The 17,565-nt window shown below is 37.0% G+C and overlaps 1 protein-coding gene across 1 annotated transcript in view; it reads right to left on the reverse strand.

Moving 5' to 3' along the window:
• Positions 1-5,207: 5,207 nt before the first annotated feature.
• The window catches only part of LOC123867369 (centaurin-gamma-1A), a 307,921-nt gene continuing 295,563 nt past the window's right edge, over positions 5,208-17,565 (reverse strand). The window contains exons 16-17 of the mRNA XM_045909371.1: positions 14,891-14,896; positions 5,208-5,369 (exon numbers count right to left, since the gene is read on the reverse strand). The gene's annotated coding sequence lies outside the window, so the exon portion shown is untranslated. The remainder of the gene's footprint in view (positions 5,370-14,890; positions 14,897-17,565) is intronic.

Consider the following 17,565-nt stretch of genomic DNA (forward strand, 5'->3'; position numbering starts at 1 on the left):
TCTGTCTGTCCATCTGTCGTGTCTGTCAAGAAAACCTCTAGAGTACTTCCCGTTGACCTAGAATCATGAAATTCGGGAGGTAGGTAGGTCTTATAGCACAAGTAAAGGAAAAAATCCGAAAACCGCGAATTTGTGGTTACATCACAAAAAAAAAATATTTGTCCATGAAAGAATAATTAGTATTTTCAATTCGCAAAGTAGATAACTATACCAAGTGGGGTATCATAATATTATGAAAGGGCTTTACCTGAACATTCTAAAATAGTTTTTTTTTTGCATTAAGTATAGTTTTGATTTGTCATGCAAAATGTCGGAAAAATACCCGAGTACGGAACCCTTGATGCGCGAGTTTGACTCGCACTTGGCCGGTTTTTTTTCTACTTAGAATACTCTCAACTAAATAGTAGGTGGTTAGATGAAGTGAAACTTTAGCCATATCGTCAGAGACTGCTGTTAATTACATTAATTATTATGTGACTTTACTAACATTATGCGTATTACATATTTTTCACTATCTTAATAAAGTTATTTTAACTCATTATTATAGTTAGTAAATACATAATACTAAAGCTATAGCTTTCAATAAATTAATTCAACGATATATCGTTGAATCAATTTATTGAATATTAATTTATTTTAATTTTTGACATAATTCTTTACAGATGCTTAAGCAACCAAAGTCCATGAAATTTGGCACACATATTCCAGAAACTAATATCTGTGCCTCCGGTGTTTTAGATTTTTCTAAAAATATGTAGTTTTAAAATTACAGGGGCTCAAAGATTTGTATGTGAATTTTAAGACCGCGTAACTTTGAAACCGAATATTTTAACAGAAATCTGGAAAACCACAGGCATAGATATTAGTTTCTAGAATATGTCTGCAAAATTTCATGGACTTTGGTTGCTTTGTATTCAAATGAAATTGGAACTACGTTTGTATGAAGCGAGTGACGGAGAGACCCCTCTTAATTATGTGACTTTAATAACATTATGCGTATTAAATATTTTCACTATCTTAATAAAGTTATTTTAACTCATTAGTTAGTAAGTACATAATACTAAAGCTATATCGTTGAATCAATTTATTGGATATTAATTTATTTTAAATTTTGACATAATTCTTTACAGATGCTTAGTTAATAAAATTATTTATTATAAATAATAGGTATTTAAAATCACAAAGATTAGAATAGTATTAAGAAATACCTACGTAAAAATACGTAACAACTTAGGAATTATTGTAAATAGTACCTACCTACTTATTAAAATTACCATCTAGGATTTATTAACTGCATATTCAGATGTGAATTCGCAATTATTTATCTTTTTAATTAATTACTTAATCACTAACTCTAATAGGTAGGTATACCTACATGTTACACAACCATATGTGCATAAGTACCCTGTAGTAGCTTATACCATTTATACCTACTTCCAATAACTATTGTTAAATACCATAATATATAGATGTTAAGGAATAATTATTTTCTGTTCTACTAACATTGAACTTGTATTTTTGTAATAAAATGTTTCTTCACCCTTCGCTATTTTACTTCTGCTTCAATCCTATATAAATAGACCCTTTTAAACAAAACATACAGTACGTATATTAATATGAAATAAAAAGCTATTCGCTTGAGGGTTTTTAGTTCGGTGCAGTTAACGCAACATACCCCTCTATGAATGTTAGGTAGGTACATTCATAGAGGGGTATGTTGAGGATCAGATCTATAAATCGACGATAAGGCGAAGATGATCTATAGGATAGATCAGACCATCCTAGGATCAGATCATATGCGAAATTGTGTTATTGTCTGGTTGGTCCTGCAATCACACCGCGTTAGATTAACAGATCGTATAGTTAAAGATCTGTAGAGAAGTAGTATTTATAATATAGGCTACAATTTATCCCGAAAAAGCAAAAAGTTCCCACGGGATTTAACTAGCGCGAAAGTTTGTTTGTATGTTGGTTGGTTTGTCCTTCAAATGTATCAACGGATAAACATCATTTTTTGCGTAGATATAGTCAAAGAACGGAAGAGTGACGTAGTCTACTTTTTATCACGAAAAATTGAAGAGATTCAACAGGATTTCAAGATTCGCACTCAAGTAAAAGCGGGCATTAAGCGGGGTTTATTCGTAGAACGCTCCTAACAAACAATACTAACCAAACAATATATTTTGCAGATACGTCCTAGGAACTAATATCTATAAAAAATCTTTATTCAGATACAAGTTAGCCCTTTAACTGTAATCTTACCTGGTGGTAAGTGATGATGCAGTCTAAGATGGAAGCAGGCTAACCTGGAACTAGCCGAAGCCTTCCACCAGACTAGACTAGAAATTTAGAAATTATAAAATTCTAAACCCCAGACGAAAATCGAACCCGGGACCTATAAGGTCACAGCGCTTACCACTGCACCAAAGAGGTCATCAAAAAAAAACTTACACTGTATAAAGATAACATAGGAGTGTTTTAGAAGGGTTATCTCTTTAATGGAAAAAACATAACCCTGAAAAGTACAAAAAGGATAGACAATCCATCACACTAATATTATAAAGGAGAAAGTTTGTATGTGTGTGTGTGTGTGTATGTTTGTTACTTCTTCACGCAAAAACTACTGGACGGATTGGGCTGAAATTTAGAATGGAGATAGATTATAGCCTGGATTAGCACATAGGCTACTTTTTATCCCGTAAAATCATAGAGTTCCCACGGGAATTTTAAAATCCCACATCCACGCGAACGAAGTCGCGGGTATCAGCTAGTTTAAAATATTATCTAACCGAAGAAAACTTTATCGCATTTTTGTTCCACTTATCGCTGAGAATAAAACGTTCCCAGGGAAGGGTTAAGCCTTAAATCTGGGTAGGAATGGAGTTCATTTGTTATACGGGTCCGACAGGGGTTATTGGGGTACCTACTACCCCGGGTTGATACAATAAATACCGAGTATTTATTACTATTTGAGGGTTGTATTTTAATTTCCACCGCAAGTAAGTTAGGTACGGAGGAAATTCTACTGTAGAGTTACGAAAGATTTTCCACAGTTAGTTGTGAAAAGGACAACTGTGCTATAGGTATAAAGGTATATTATATTTTACAAACAAGGGCGCAGTGTTGACCACTGTGGTCTCTCAACCCCACTAGACTTAATACCAGAGACAATTTCGTAATTATGAATTCCCAACTTGCCTTAGTCGGGAATCGAACCCGAGCCCTCTTGTTTATTAGTCCGAAGCACACATCAGTGTGTCAAGGAGCTCTACAAGTTTAATTGTGTGCTAGTAAATAATTGGTATACCTACTTAACTCCGAAGAGAGAGGTGCGTGCGCGGGATCTCATCTCTATCTCCCGACTGGAAGGTTTACCGCTCCAACTCTCAGTTTACATTCATCATCATCATCATGATCAACCCAATGCCGACCCACTACTGAGAACCATTCTCCTTTCCAAAGAATGAGAAGAAACCCGTTTACAGCTAAGTACATTACTTGAAGACCCCGTTTATGTTACTTGAAGAAAATCTAGAAAATCGTAAGCTTTTCACAGATCATTAAGAACGCCAAGTACCTACCCCGGCATCTTCTTCAAGTATTTCATTTCTTTGGTCGAAATAACTACGTCATCACTTCACTTGTATACGAGTGATACGACGCACTTATACTTAAAAAGAAAAACAAAAGAATCAGGTCAAAATGTCAACAGATTGAAGAGTCCCTAGGGGTTGGAATTTTCTTATAAGCTCGTTGTCAGGTGATATTAATTATCTTAACTCAACTAATGAAAGTCTGGCTTAAGTAGTTTAAAATCACAGAATCCATACTAATATTATAAATGCGAAGTGTGTCTGTCTGTCTGTCTGCTACCTTTTCACGTCCCAACAGTTTAACCGATTCTGACGAAATGTGGTACCTACCGAAGTAGCTTGCGTCCCTGTAATTGACGTAGGTAACTTTTTATCCCGGAAAATCAAACAGTTCCCACGGGATCTTTAAAAACCTAAATCCACGCGGACGAAGTCGCGGGCATCGGCTAGTACTAAATAAAATAACAGAAAAGATATTTGCCGTTTTTTGGGTTCCGTACCCAATAATGGATTGAAATTTGTGTATTACACGCAAAGTCGCGGACATAAGCTAGTCTAACTATGTAATGATAAAACAAAGAAAAGATCACACCAACCCTCATATTTTAATGTTTTTAGAGTTCCGTACCTCAAAAGAAAAAACGGAACCCTTATAGGATCACTTTGTTGTCCGTCTGTTCGTCGTGTCTGTCAAGAAACCTATAGGGTACTTCCCGTTGACCTACAATCATGAAATTTGGTAGGTAGATAGGTCTTATAGCACAAGTACAGGAATAAATCTGAAAACCGCGTGTTTGTGGTTTATTTAGCGAAAAAAAAATTTTTTTCGTTAAATAAATTGGCGAATTAAAAAAAATTTAAAATGTGTTTCAATTCTCAAAATAAGATAACTATACCAAGTGGGGTGTCATCATATGAAAGGGCTTTACCTGTACATCCTAAAACAGATTTTTATGTATTTTTATGTAGGTATAATAATTTTTGATTTATCGTGCAAAATGTTGGAAAAAAATACCCGAGTACGGAACCCTTAGTGCGCGAGTTTGACTCGCACTTGGCCGGTTTTTTACTATTGCATATAAAAACTTTTAGTAAGGTTTTCTTATCAAGTTGAGGCATTAAAAGTCCATCAACCCTCCGTCCACCGGCTCTTGGAGCGATAATATTTGGAAATTGCAAATTAGCATAATTCGGGGTTACGAGGCATAATAATAACATTGCGGGAACTTTGCGTTAAATGGTTGGTTAAATTCTCGTTTTGTTTTGTTGAGAAAACAAAAGTTCATTTTGTTTTTGTGCTTAAAGCCGTCGAGAGTCGGTTTAATGTGTTTATTTTTCAGTATCACACTAATATTATAAAGGCGAAAGTTTGTGTGCATGTGTGTGTGTGTGTATGTTTGTTACTCCTTCACACAAAAACTACAAGACGGATTTGGCTGAAATTTGGAATGGAGATAGATAATATCCTAGATTAGCACATATGCTACTTTTTATCCCGGAAAATTAAAGAGTTTCCACAGGATTGCGAAAAAACTATATCCACGCGGGTGAAGTCGCGGGCATCGGCTAGTTATTATAACGCACTTTTTTTTAATATAAGACGTATTTAGTCCGTATAAATTGACTTCACACGTGCCATTTTAACTCTATGGGTCAAGTGTCATGTCTAAAATACGGGTTCACCTTTAAATTAGGGTCTAAAATCGTCCTTTTCACAGGGCATTTGACATATAACGTTAAAATGGCGCGTGAGAAGTAATTTTTTATGGACTATATCTACTATGATAAATGTATGTCCTGGGGGCACTCTCATTAACATGACAAAATGATGACAAATGACAAATTAATTATTATTATTAAGTAAATAGCTTATGTTAAAACAACATTAATTGGAAACCGCTTATTAAAATTCATAAGGCTTAATGCATACTAATGTTATGTAAGTACATAATTTATGAATTTTAATCTATTTCATATTAGTACCGAAGCCATATAGTAGCTCATATAATATTAATTAGGTATTTGCAATCCCATTGTGGGCAAACACACGTTCCTATTGGCCCAGTGGTTAAGACGTCCGCCTTCAATTCCGGAGGCCCGAAGGTTCGACCCCGGGGACGCACCTTTAACATTTTTGTATTAATGGACCTAAATAACTGTGGTTTTAGGGTTCATACCCGAAGGGTGCCGACGGAACCCTATTGCTAAGACTGTCTGTTCGTCCGTCCGTCCATTTGTCTGTCAGTCGGCTGTATCTCATGAACCGTAATAGACAGAGATTTGAAATTTTTACAGAATGTGTATTTCTGTTGCCGCTATAAAAACAAATAAATACAAAATTCAAAAATACCGCCAAGAAATTAAAAAAAATAACTAAGTGTTTTATTTCTTGTATACGATGGTACGGAACCCTTGTGTACGAGTCCAACTCACACTTGACCAATTTTTATTAGATCAGATGCATTATACAGCATATTGTAACTAACTCAACGTTGGATACCATAATCCTTCGACAATCTGTGGAAATTGGACTCATTTGCAGAAGAGGTTACGAAGGGATTAGTCGAGACTTGAGACGTCTCATTAGTCTCGGAAAGCGGAAATTTCTTCTGGCACGACTTCTCTGCCAAGGCACTGAACTTCTAAGCTGTGTGGATTTGGAAAGTGTTGCTGGTGAATTGATATTGCAGATACCAAGCAATGACACTAAATAAAAAATTAAAAACCGACTTCCAAAACCACTACAAATTAAAAAAATATTTGTTTCTACGCGTGTATGAAGTCGGGCGAGCATAATAAAAGAAACTACATAGGAATCTAAACGTGAATCTCGTCCGACTTCACACATACAAACCTACACGTAAAGAAACAAAAATTATTTTTTTTACTTTGGTTTTGAAAGTCGTTTTTTTTTAATAACAATTGTTTAGCTTACTTACTACGAAAATTATCATCATCATTTTCATGATCAACATTTTGCCGGCCCTACTACTGAAACAAGTGATATTTAATTTTGGAAATTAAACTTTTACAAAGTGTTTTCAATCGTCTTTCAAAACCACTTTTGGCTTTTGGAATGCTCTTCCTACCGAAAAGAATCAGCACGTAAATCGGCGGTTGCTCTTTTAATGGAAATAAGACACTTCATTCTAGGCAAAATCTTTCGACCGTCCGTACGTACGTCTAACATTTCAGGGTGATTAAGGCCTCTCTAGGGGCCGGTAAATAGTGCTATCGGATACGTTGTTGGAATTAGCCTGGAATCTGCCTGGAATGTCTACAAAGCCCACTAATGGCGGGCTTTCAACGCATAAGTAGGTAATACCGACTGAAAGGAGAATTTACTGTGGTACAAGTCATAGGAGTAAGCGATTGACGTTTTTTATCGAACAGCTTTAAAACTAAGAAATAATTTTGGATTTTCTGAGGTTCTTAAAGAATCTACCACTGGTTTGGGGCCTTATTTACAATCATACGCGTACAAGAGGTGGCCATTGCGGACGAGCGCAAGGCGCGGCGCAGATACGGTCATTTGGTTTAGTTATACATAGGCGCCTCAACCATGGCATGCCAGCTCTGTATATCTTGGGTCTCATCGCTTGTATACATTTTGTATGAAACATTATGACATTTTTTCATATGATATTTTGCAGGATAAATCAAAACTATCACACTAATATTATAAAGGCGAAAGTTTGTATGTGTGTGTGTGTGTGTTGGTTACTCCTTCACGCAAAAACTACTGGACGGATTTGGCTGAAATTCGGAATGGAGATAGATAATATCCTGGATTAGCACATAGGCTACTTTTTATCCCGGAAAACCAAAGAGTTCCTACGGGATTTCGAAAAACCGAAATCCACGCGGACGAAGTTGCGGGCGTCAGCTAGTTATGCATAAAAATAAATAAAAGTCTGTTTTAGAATGTACAAGTAAAGCTCATTCATATGATACACCACTTGGTATAGTTATCTTGCTTTGAAAATTGAAAATACTAATTATGTTTTCATAAACACAATATTTTAATATTTTTTTTGTGATTTAACCAAAAATTCATGTTTTTCTTTACTTGTCCTATATATAAGATCTACCTACCTTCGGTTACCTTAGGACAGACACGACAGACCTTTTGAGGTACGGAACTATAAAAACTCGTATAAAAATAGCAGTTTTCCACAACTTGGGCCACACACACTAGAACCGCTCTCTACCTTTGCTTATCTCTTAATTGAAGAACGTTGCTTAGTATGTTAATATGAGTCTCGCCAGATTGAAACAAAGTGGGATTTAAGAGACTCAAAATATTTCACTGAAGAAACGAGTCAGTAAAATCAAAATATCAAAATCATTTTTTCAAAGTAGTTCACCTTTTGTTTGTCCGATTTGTTAGATTTCAAAGATATAGTGGTGATAATTTACTATGTTAAACTGAAGCTACGAGGGTTCCAAACGCGCCCAAGTCAGAGAAGAGCCCACAACAAATTCAGCCGGGTATGTAATAAATAAAGAAGTATGTATTCTATGGTTGGAGGACCTCTCCCCCCACTAGTGGACAGATCAATCGAGTCGCAGAGAGCCGCTGGATTCAGGCGGCGCAAAACCGTGGCGTATGGAAGAGACTACGTCCAGACGTGGACGTCAATCGATTGACAATAGCTTTTAATAGCCCAATAGATTAACCGATTTTTATAAAATTTCGTACAGAGTTAGCTTACATGCCGGGGAAGGACATAGGCTACTTTTTATCCCGGAAAATCAAATAATTCCCACGGGATTATTGAAAAAAAAACCACGTGGACGAAGTCGCGGGCATCAGCTAGTATTGCGTAAGGTAATTAAAATATACCAAATCATTCATCATCATTAAAATGAAATTGCTTTATTTTATCATTCTTGGAATAGCTATCTGAATTCGCAAAGTTATGATTCTGGCCATTCTAGACACGGAAAGAAACAAATCCGGCTTTTATCGGAATAAAATCGTCTAAGGACATTTTTGCATACTAAACAGTTCCTGTATAAAAATTACTGGGCCTATCGTTCGATTCGTCGCGTTGCTCCGTTGTGACGTGATCAAAGGACACACCAACAAACAAATACATTTTCGCATTCATAATTAATTATTACTAGCTGATGCCCGCAGCTTCGCCCGCGTGGAGTGGTCAGAGCCCCTGCAGCATCAGGATTGAGGAGTTGGAATCCAAATTTTTTATGGAACAATGTCGCAAAGTTCCTATAAAGGATTTGCGAACCGATTTGCGTAATTTTTTTTAAACCGATAACGATTTCAAAAAATTACGCAAATCGGTTCAGAAATCTCGGAGATATCAGTGTGGGTACATAGTTACAAAAACACAACTCCTCCATTTTCAAAGTCGGTTAAAAAAGTAGCCTATGCTACTCCTTGGTTAATCCTCTACTTGTCTGTGAAAGTCCCGTCAAAATAGGTTTAGCCATTCCGAAGATTAGCCCGTTCAAACAGACAAACACTTCAATTTTATTTATTAGTATAGATATAGATTAGTATAGATGTGTAGTGATGAGTAGTGATATTATACATCGATAAGTATAGCTAAGTGATTGAGGGATTAACCAACTAACTAGCAAACTAATAAACGAACAAACCAACAAACAAACAATTTCGCATTTATAATAATTTATATGGATAGTAATATGGGTAGTGATGGGTAGTGATGGGTATAGATAGAGAGAGACCGTACAAATGCTCTATTAAAGCTGAGTGCTGACTGAATCTCATTTCCGATCGTCTACGAATACCTATTTCCCGTAAACCTCGCCACTCTCCTACACGCGTAACTTAATTTCCGCTCGACTTTTCCGAGTTCTTACAACGAACTTGCTATCTTTGGCTATCTATCTATATACTATACATATAATAAAATTGTAGAAAAGTGGTGTCTGTACAATGGAAATATATAAAAAAAAAGTAGCAGGGGTTGTTATTATATCGATGCCGAACCCGAAATTGTAATTAATTTTTTTTTTGTCTGATTGTCCGTGTGTTTGTGCACGCTAATATCAGAAACGGCTTATTCGATTTAGATACGGTTTTCACTAATATATTGTAGTAAGTTTCACTTAACATTTAGTGTTTATTTCATGTAAATCGGTTCATAAATAAAAAAGTTATGTCAATTTAAAGAATCACGGCGAACATTTTTAACGTACAGAGTACTACACGCCTCGCGCCTGAGCGTCCGTGGCCGCGCGTATAAAGCGCGCTGAGAGCTATTCCACGCGAACGAAGTCGCGGGCACAGCTAGTATCTAACTATAGTTCGCTAAAGGTCGAGGTGCCATTTCAATCTGTCGCGTACTTTTTTTTTTCTCTTTCGTCTGGCTTTACAAAGATTAGCCAATGTCAAGTTTGTAGTTATTTGTAACAAGTTAAACTATACAAGTATGGACCCCGTCTGTGCCGGCGCTCGCCTACATACGCACGGCACCCCCTTAGAGCGTTTTCCAGTCAGTTTTAACAAAAAAAAAACACCCCAAAAAAAGTTGAAAAAACTATAAACCCGACTACGGAAAAAATTGAAACAACTTGAACCAGATTTGGTACAAGTAAAATAAACTAAAAAGAAAGAAATAGGAATAAAAAAAAATTTGAGACCCTTACTTTTTTTGATGTAACTTCCGTCAGGCCGATTTTTTTCGTAAAAAGTATAGCCTATGTCACCCGGGCCATTACAAAGAATCGATTGACACCTCATTCATCAAAATCGGCCCAGCAGTTTAGGCGCTACGGTGGAACACACAGAAACTGGTTACAAACATACATACATATTTACATACATACATACATAGACTGCTAAAATCATAACCCTTCCTTTCGGCTTTGCCGTAGTCGGGTAAAAAGGCAGAGCACGCCCGCCAGCTAACACCAACACAGACAAAGTCCGTCGCGTACTTAAGATATTATTAGTATTTGGGGATCCATAAAATATGAAGGAATAAATGAGGGTTCCGTGCTCTTAAAAGTTTGAGAGCCCGGCCTAACTAAGTAAATAAGTATTTCCTGTACTCACCACTCTCATACATGGTACTCGTAACCTGATTTCCGTTCGACTTTTACGAGTTCTCATACCCACAACGAACTAACTACGCCTAACTTTTTCTACTCTTTGATTTTCCGGGTCCCTGTCTCGCCCTTATCTTTATATACCAACAAGTTTAGTCAAACGGACCGTGAAAACCCGGTAGTCAGACACAAACAAATAGACACACTTTCGCATTTATAATGTTAGTATGGATGTAGACTAATGAAGTTTTGCGTAAGTGCTGGAAACGACGGGAGATCCAGGTACTTATATCTAAATCTTTACTATTAAATGTGACTTTTTGCTTGGACATCTGTTATATGTTACTTGATACTTCTTATCCCGGAAAATCAGACTTCTTAAAGAATTTTTAAAACCTAGGTAAGTCCAAGCGGAAGAGATTACCGGCAGGCGGCATAATCATTCCTAAACTATAAAGAGGTAAAGATTGTAAGTTTGTTTATAGGAAGTAATCTCTGGAACTACTCAACCTATTTTTTTTTTAAATATTAGCCATGCTAATCATGACTAATTCTCCCCTTTCCCCTCCAATTAAGCATAAAGCTTGTGCCAGGAGTGGGTACGACAATAGTGCAACATTTAGATAATTCTTTCACCAGTAGAAAGCTACATTATTCTTGAGTGACAGGCTATATTTTCTTTTCACGAAAAATAGAGATCCCTACGAAAATTGTAATAAGTTATCCGTGCGAAGCTGGGGCGGGTCGCTAGTCTTTTATAAAATATATAACCGCTATATAATCCTGAGGTTTTTAACCCCCGACCCAAAAAGAGAGGTGTTATAAGTTTGAAGTGTGTATCTGTGTATCTGTCTGTGGCATAGTAGCTCCTAAACTAATGAACCGATTGTAATTTACTTATTTTTTGTTTGAAAGGTGGCTTGATCGAGAGTGTTCTTAGCTATAATCCAAGAAAATCGGTTCAGCCGTTTGAAAGTTATCACTTATCAGCTCTTTTCTAGTTACTGTAACCTTCACTAATTGTCCGGGGCGTAATAAATTTTTTAATTTACACTTGTGCAATATAAGTAGGTAGGTATAATCTTTCTTATTCCTTTATAAATTAGAAGAATGATTCCACCCGTGAAGCTCATCAAGGGGCGGATCAAATTACTCAGATAGTTAATTCCCTAAAGGTACGTCATTTGCAATCTGAAATTAATCAGCGACGAAACCGAAAACCTCATTAATCATTTATCAACCGTCATTAATTTGTAATAGTCGTCCAGTGAACGACAAAGCATAGAAATATTCCGTACGCTCTGTACATTAGGCGGAACATTAATTATACCTACTCTACCGCATACTTACGCCTTCAATTTCGATCGTAGTAAGTATATAATAGTTATAGGTAGAGTAACAGGTAGAGAGGTATAGAGTATACCACAGTTACCACATGTATATGTGAGTATGTTTACCACAGTTTTACGATAAAACTGTGATATAACTGTCATTTCGATTTTTGAACACACCAATCACGGCAGTTGCTAGTGTCACATGACATAATAAAGGAATCATGAGCACAGTTTTACACGTTTAACACGCGTGAGTTTTTGGCCCATGTTTTCGAATGATAATTCTTAGAAATGCGCTTTCTATGCTTTGTTGTTCGCTGGGAAAATCATTGGTAACTATACACCACACCATAGACGCAAGACAAGTCCCAAGACAAGATTATTATTTTTATTAACTGTTACTGGTCTTCACAACATCAGCTATGTGCATCGTTGCCATTGGTTGCCTGGAAGAGAAATTGTAGCTCTATAGCTTAGTAGGTACTTAGTTTTGCTTTTTATGCCTCGTTTTCTGTACTAATATTTAACAGAGGAATGCATCGTGAGGAAACCTACACGCTTGAGAGTTATTTATAACTAGCTGATGCCCGCAGCTTCGCCCGCGTGGATTGGTCAGATCCCCTGCAGCATCAGGATTGAGGAGTTGGACTCCAAATTTTTTATGAAACAATGTCGCAAAGTTTCTCTATCGATTAAAAAAAAAATTACGCAAATCGGTTCAGAAATCTCGGAGATTTCGGTGTACATAGGTAGAAAAACACAACTTCCTTTTTCAAAGTCGGTTAAAAAAGTAGCCTATGTTACGCCCTGGTCAATCCTCAACTTGTCTGTGAAAATCCCGTCAAAATCGGTTCAGCCGTTCCGGAGATTAGCCTTTTCAAACAGACAGACAGACAGACAGACAGACAGACAGACAGACAGACAAAAATTTTAAAAACGTGTTATTCAGTGTTGGTATCGTTCAAATAACCATATGAGCTTAATATGAGGTAGTTATTTCGAAATTACAGACAGACACTCCAATTTTATTTATTAGTATAGATGTCCTGAAAGGTGTGTGAAGTCTGCCAATATGCACTTGGTCAGCGTTATGAACTTTGAAACCCTTCTCAGTCTGATAGGAGACCCGTCTCAGTAGTGGGCCGACGATGGATTGATTATGATGATGACAAATTTTTATGGTGAACAGTAAAAGAATATACATTCAATACAAACATCTCACCCACATACCAAGTAGGCGACTGAAAGCAAGCTTTATACCTACTTATTTACCATCCATGTTATTTACAGTTACTTTCATGTTCTTATGGAAAGGTAATCGAAAAGTCTTCCCCGCATACCGATGGAATAGAGTCAATATTGTGAGTAAGCACACGTACGACAACACGAGGGGAATAAGGGCGGGTTCTGTTGCTTTTTATAGCTTTCAAGGTCAAGTGGATTAATGGATATAAATTTTTTTTTATTCACTATAGGTAAGCGCTTGACCACAATCACACCTGATGGAAAGTGATGATGTGGTCTAAGATGGGACGCGTTTACCTAGAAGGTGCCTATTCACTCTTGTTTTAAAGATACCCGGATTGTAATTGGTAGGAATTACATTGGTAGTTTGTATTAGTTACTTAAGCCACACCCCTGATACTACTTAGCAAACTGATTTGATCACCAATTTTTTTGAATTAAATATCTTTATTCAAGTAACTTTTACAAGTGCTTTTGAATCGTCAAAATTATTTACCACTGGTTCGGAATTCCGTTCTACCGAGAAGAAAGAGGAAGAAACTCGTTGATGCTCTTTGGTTGATGGGCGAAAGGAAATGATTACCGAACATCACGTGTTGGTTAACGATCTCATCTCCCAGCGGGCATGTCGAGATAAATGGACCCAGGGAACATGAGGAACGGAAAAACGCTACTAATACGATAAGATACTCTGTAGCTACTCTGTAGCCCAATCGGGTAAATTGCGAGTGGATTTTTTCGCGCTTTTTTCTTCCATTTTGCGGTATTAACTTCCATTAGGTAGCAGAGAGCCATACTTACTCAAAGTATACTTGATGATAAGTGATCAAACGTTCTCTACGTGATCAAATCAGAAAAAGCTCAGAAGGAGAATCAGAGTAACGAACATAACTCAACGGGATGCGAAGCTGAAGTCGTAATGGGCAGAGCACATAATTCAAAATAACTCAAAAAAAAAAAAACCCGACACAAAAACCTCTATAAGAAAACTAGAAAAGAGCTGATAACTTTCAAACGGCTGCACCGATTTTCTCCGATTATAGCTAGGGACACTCTCGATCTTACCTATCAAACAAAAAAAAATTCAAATCGGTTCATTCGTTTACGAGCTACGATGCCACAGACAGATAAACAGATACAAAGATACACACGTCAAACTTATAACACCCCTCTTTTTGGGTCGGGGGTTAAAAAATGAGGACGTTGTGGTGCCAATGTTCTTGAATGGCGAACTCGTTGAAAGCACAGCGTTGGAACACTCCACAGTCCACACTAGGTGGACAAACGATATCAAACGAGGCGCAGAAAGCCGCTGGATTCAGGCGGCTTATGACCGCAGCGTGTGGAAGTCTCTACAAGAGTCGATGTCCACCAGTAGACGTCTATCGGTTGATGATGATGATGATGAAGTACCAAATACTTCTTTCAGAAAAGGACAACCATTTCATTAATCTAGCGAAGTATCCATAGAACGCTCCTCAGCACTCTCCACACAAACGTAGTTTGATTCACATTTGAATATTAACCAATCAAACTTGATGTTTGTTCTAGAAACTAATATTTGTCGCTGTGGTTTGTCGGTTTTCCGTGAAAATGTGTACTTAGTTTTAAAGTGACACTGGCCTAGAGATTTGTATGTTAATTTTTGACCCCGTCTAACTTTAAAACTACCTACACATTTTACAGAAATCTGAAAAGCCACAGACACACATATTAGTTTCCAAAACGTCTCAACAAAATTCACTGAGTTTGCTTGGAGTTTGAGTTTGTTTGTATGGATCGCGCAACGAATAAACTCCTCTTAAAGCTGCATCCTCAATCCAGATCTTTGGTTGCATAACACGTTTAACAACAATTTTACTTACCCATCTATTGGAAAAGAAGCGTTTACTTATTGGTAAAAAATAAAAATATTAAGTAGTTAATGCAAAAATCACACTATTATTATAAAGGCGAAAGTTTGTGTGTATGTGTATGTGTGTGTGTGTTTGTTGCTCCTTCACGCAAAAACTACTTGACGGATTTGGCTGAAATTTGGAACGGAGATAGGTTATATCCTGGATTAACACATAGGCTACTTTTTATCCCGGCAAATCAAAGAGTTTCCACGGCAATTCGAAATACCAAAATCCACGCGGGCCAAGTCGCGGGCATCGGCTAGTTACGAAATATTTTGTATAGCCTTCATCAAAACGCCTCTAAAATCGTTTCCTCATTTCTTCCGCCCCTTAGAGCCTTAGCCTCTTCAATATGCGGGCAACCGAAAACTCTCATCTCAAGAAAATCAGTTTTCTGTATGAAAACTGACCTTTTATTTCCCAAAGGAAGCTTGACGGTTTGAGGGTGTCTAAATCTTATATTGTGTGATGTAAACTTTTGTATGACACCATAATTATATAACCATCTTATGTCCGCGACTTCGACCGCGTAGTCTACACGAATTTCAAACCCCTATTTTACCTCTTTAAGGGTTGAATTTTCAGAAATAGACTAATAACCTTTTTTTTAAAAAAAGATTCATTAGCCATGCTAATCATGACTAATATTCCCCTTTCCCCTCCAACTAAGCGCAAAGCTGTGTTTTTTATTTTATTATTCACTATAGGTAAGCGCTTGACCACAATCACACCTGATGGAAAGTGATGATGTGGTCTAAGATGGGACGCGTTTACCTAGAAGGTGCCTATTCACTCTTGTTTTAAAGCTGTGTTAGGAAAGGTACGACAATAGTGCAACGGGTGGGGTTTGAACCGCCGACCTTTCGGAATTCAGTCGGCTCCTCAACCGTTGAGCTATTGAGGCTCTTTGTTTTGTTGTTTCTATAGACGATACTTTATCGAAAGATGTGCAATACAATTTGTGCTGCACTCAACAGTACATTAACGTCAATTTTCCGAAGATTTTCCTCATCTACCACAATGGACCGAGGCACTATTGTGGGAAAGTTCGTCTCTTTTGTTCCAAGTATTTGATGCGGCTTGGACAAAAGAATTCGGAAAAGACATTTATCGGACTTCCGTTCTGTCTCATATACTATGAAGGCTCTTGAGACTTGCCCACAGTTATTACAATGACTCTTTTCGGAAAATTGACGTTTGACCGCTTTGTCTGTGTGTTTTTCTATAGCATCTAAGTAGTAGTAAATGTACTTATTGATTTAATTGCGTTTTTTTATTTGTGATAGTTCTTAGGTGGTTTCCTATGTTTTATGAAAATTGCTTAACCATTTAAGGATTAGCGACTTTATTAAACGGTGGCAACGATCTCATACGATTTGATAGACTTAATATTATATTTATAGGCCTTTGAAGTTGACGATCGACTGATTGTTTAACGAATTCTTTGTTGTGCTTCTTCAAAGAAACTTTTATAGTCAATTACACTAATATTATGAAAGCGAAAGTTTGTGTGTGTGTGTGTGTGTGTGTGTGTGTGTGTGTATGATTGTTACTCCTTCACGCAAAAACCACTGGACGGATTTGGCTAAAATTCGGAATGGGGATAGATAGTATTCTCGATTAGCACATAGGCTACTTATTATCCCGGAAAATCAAAGAGTTCCCACGGGATTTCGAAAAACCTAAATCCACGCGGAGGAAGTCGCAGGCGTCAGCTAGTTATTACTAATCTTATAAGTAAAGGCGAAAGGTTACTCCTTCACGCAAAAAATACTAGACGGATTTGACTGTTTAGAATGGAGATAGATAATAATATCCTGGATTAGCATATAGGCTACTTTTTATCCCGAAAAATCAATGAGTTCCCACGGGATTTTGATAAACCTATATCCACGCGGACGAAGTCGCGGGCATCAGCTAGTACTGTATAATAAGCGCTAGAAGATTGAACTCATGAAAAATTCTATCCCTGGCTTAACAACCTAGTAAAAGCACTAGGCAGGTGCAAAATTGGCTTCAAAAATATAATCCTAGGTTACGTTCATGATTTATTTCTTCTCCCGTATCGGACGGACTACATTTATTCATTCACAGTGCAATATTGTGTCTATGTTTACATTCGACCGCTCTATTCGACTGAGTGTATAGACATAGCGATGCACATATCCATTCACAAAGGCTCCTATTTTCGCAAAGCGGTAGGTATAGATCACAAAAACAAAAAAGAACCGCGCGCTATTTATTTTCTACAAAAAATATCGAATTGCACCTTCAAGCTCTGGGGTCTGGATAGAAAAGTAGGTAAATCATTTTTAGAATACAATACAGGCTCCGCACGGGTAGCTTATTAAAATTTTCGTATGGATTTCTAATTTTTTGGAAATAAAAATTAGCCTATGTCACTCATAGGCTTCCGCCTTTTTGAAGTCGGTTAAAAATTAGCAATTTTACGGG

This window comes from Maniola jurtina, chromosome 8 (assembly GCF_905333055.1).
Source record: "Maniola jurtina chromosome 8, ilManJurt1.1, whole genome shotgun sequence".
Classification (NCBI taxonomy): domain Eukaryota; kingdom Metazoa; phylum Arthropoda; class Insecta; order Lepidoptera; family Nymphalidae; genus Maniola; species Maniola jurtina.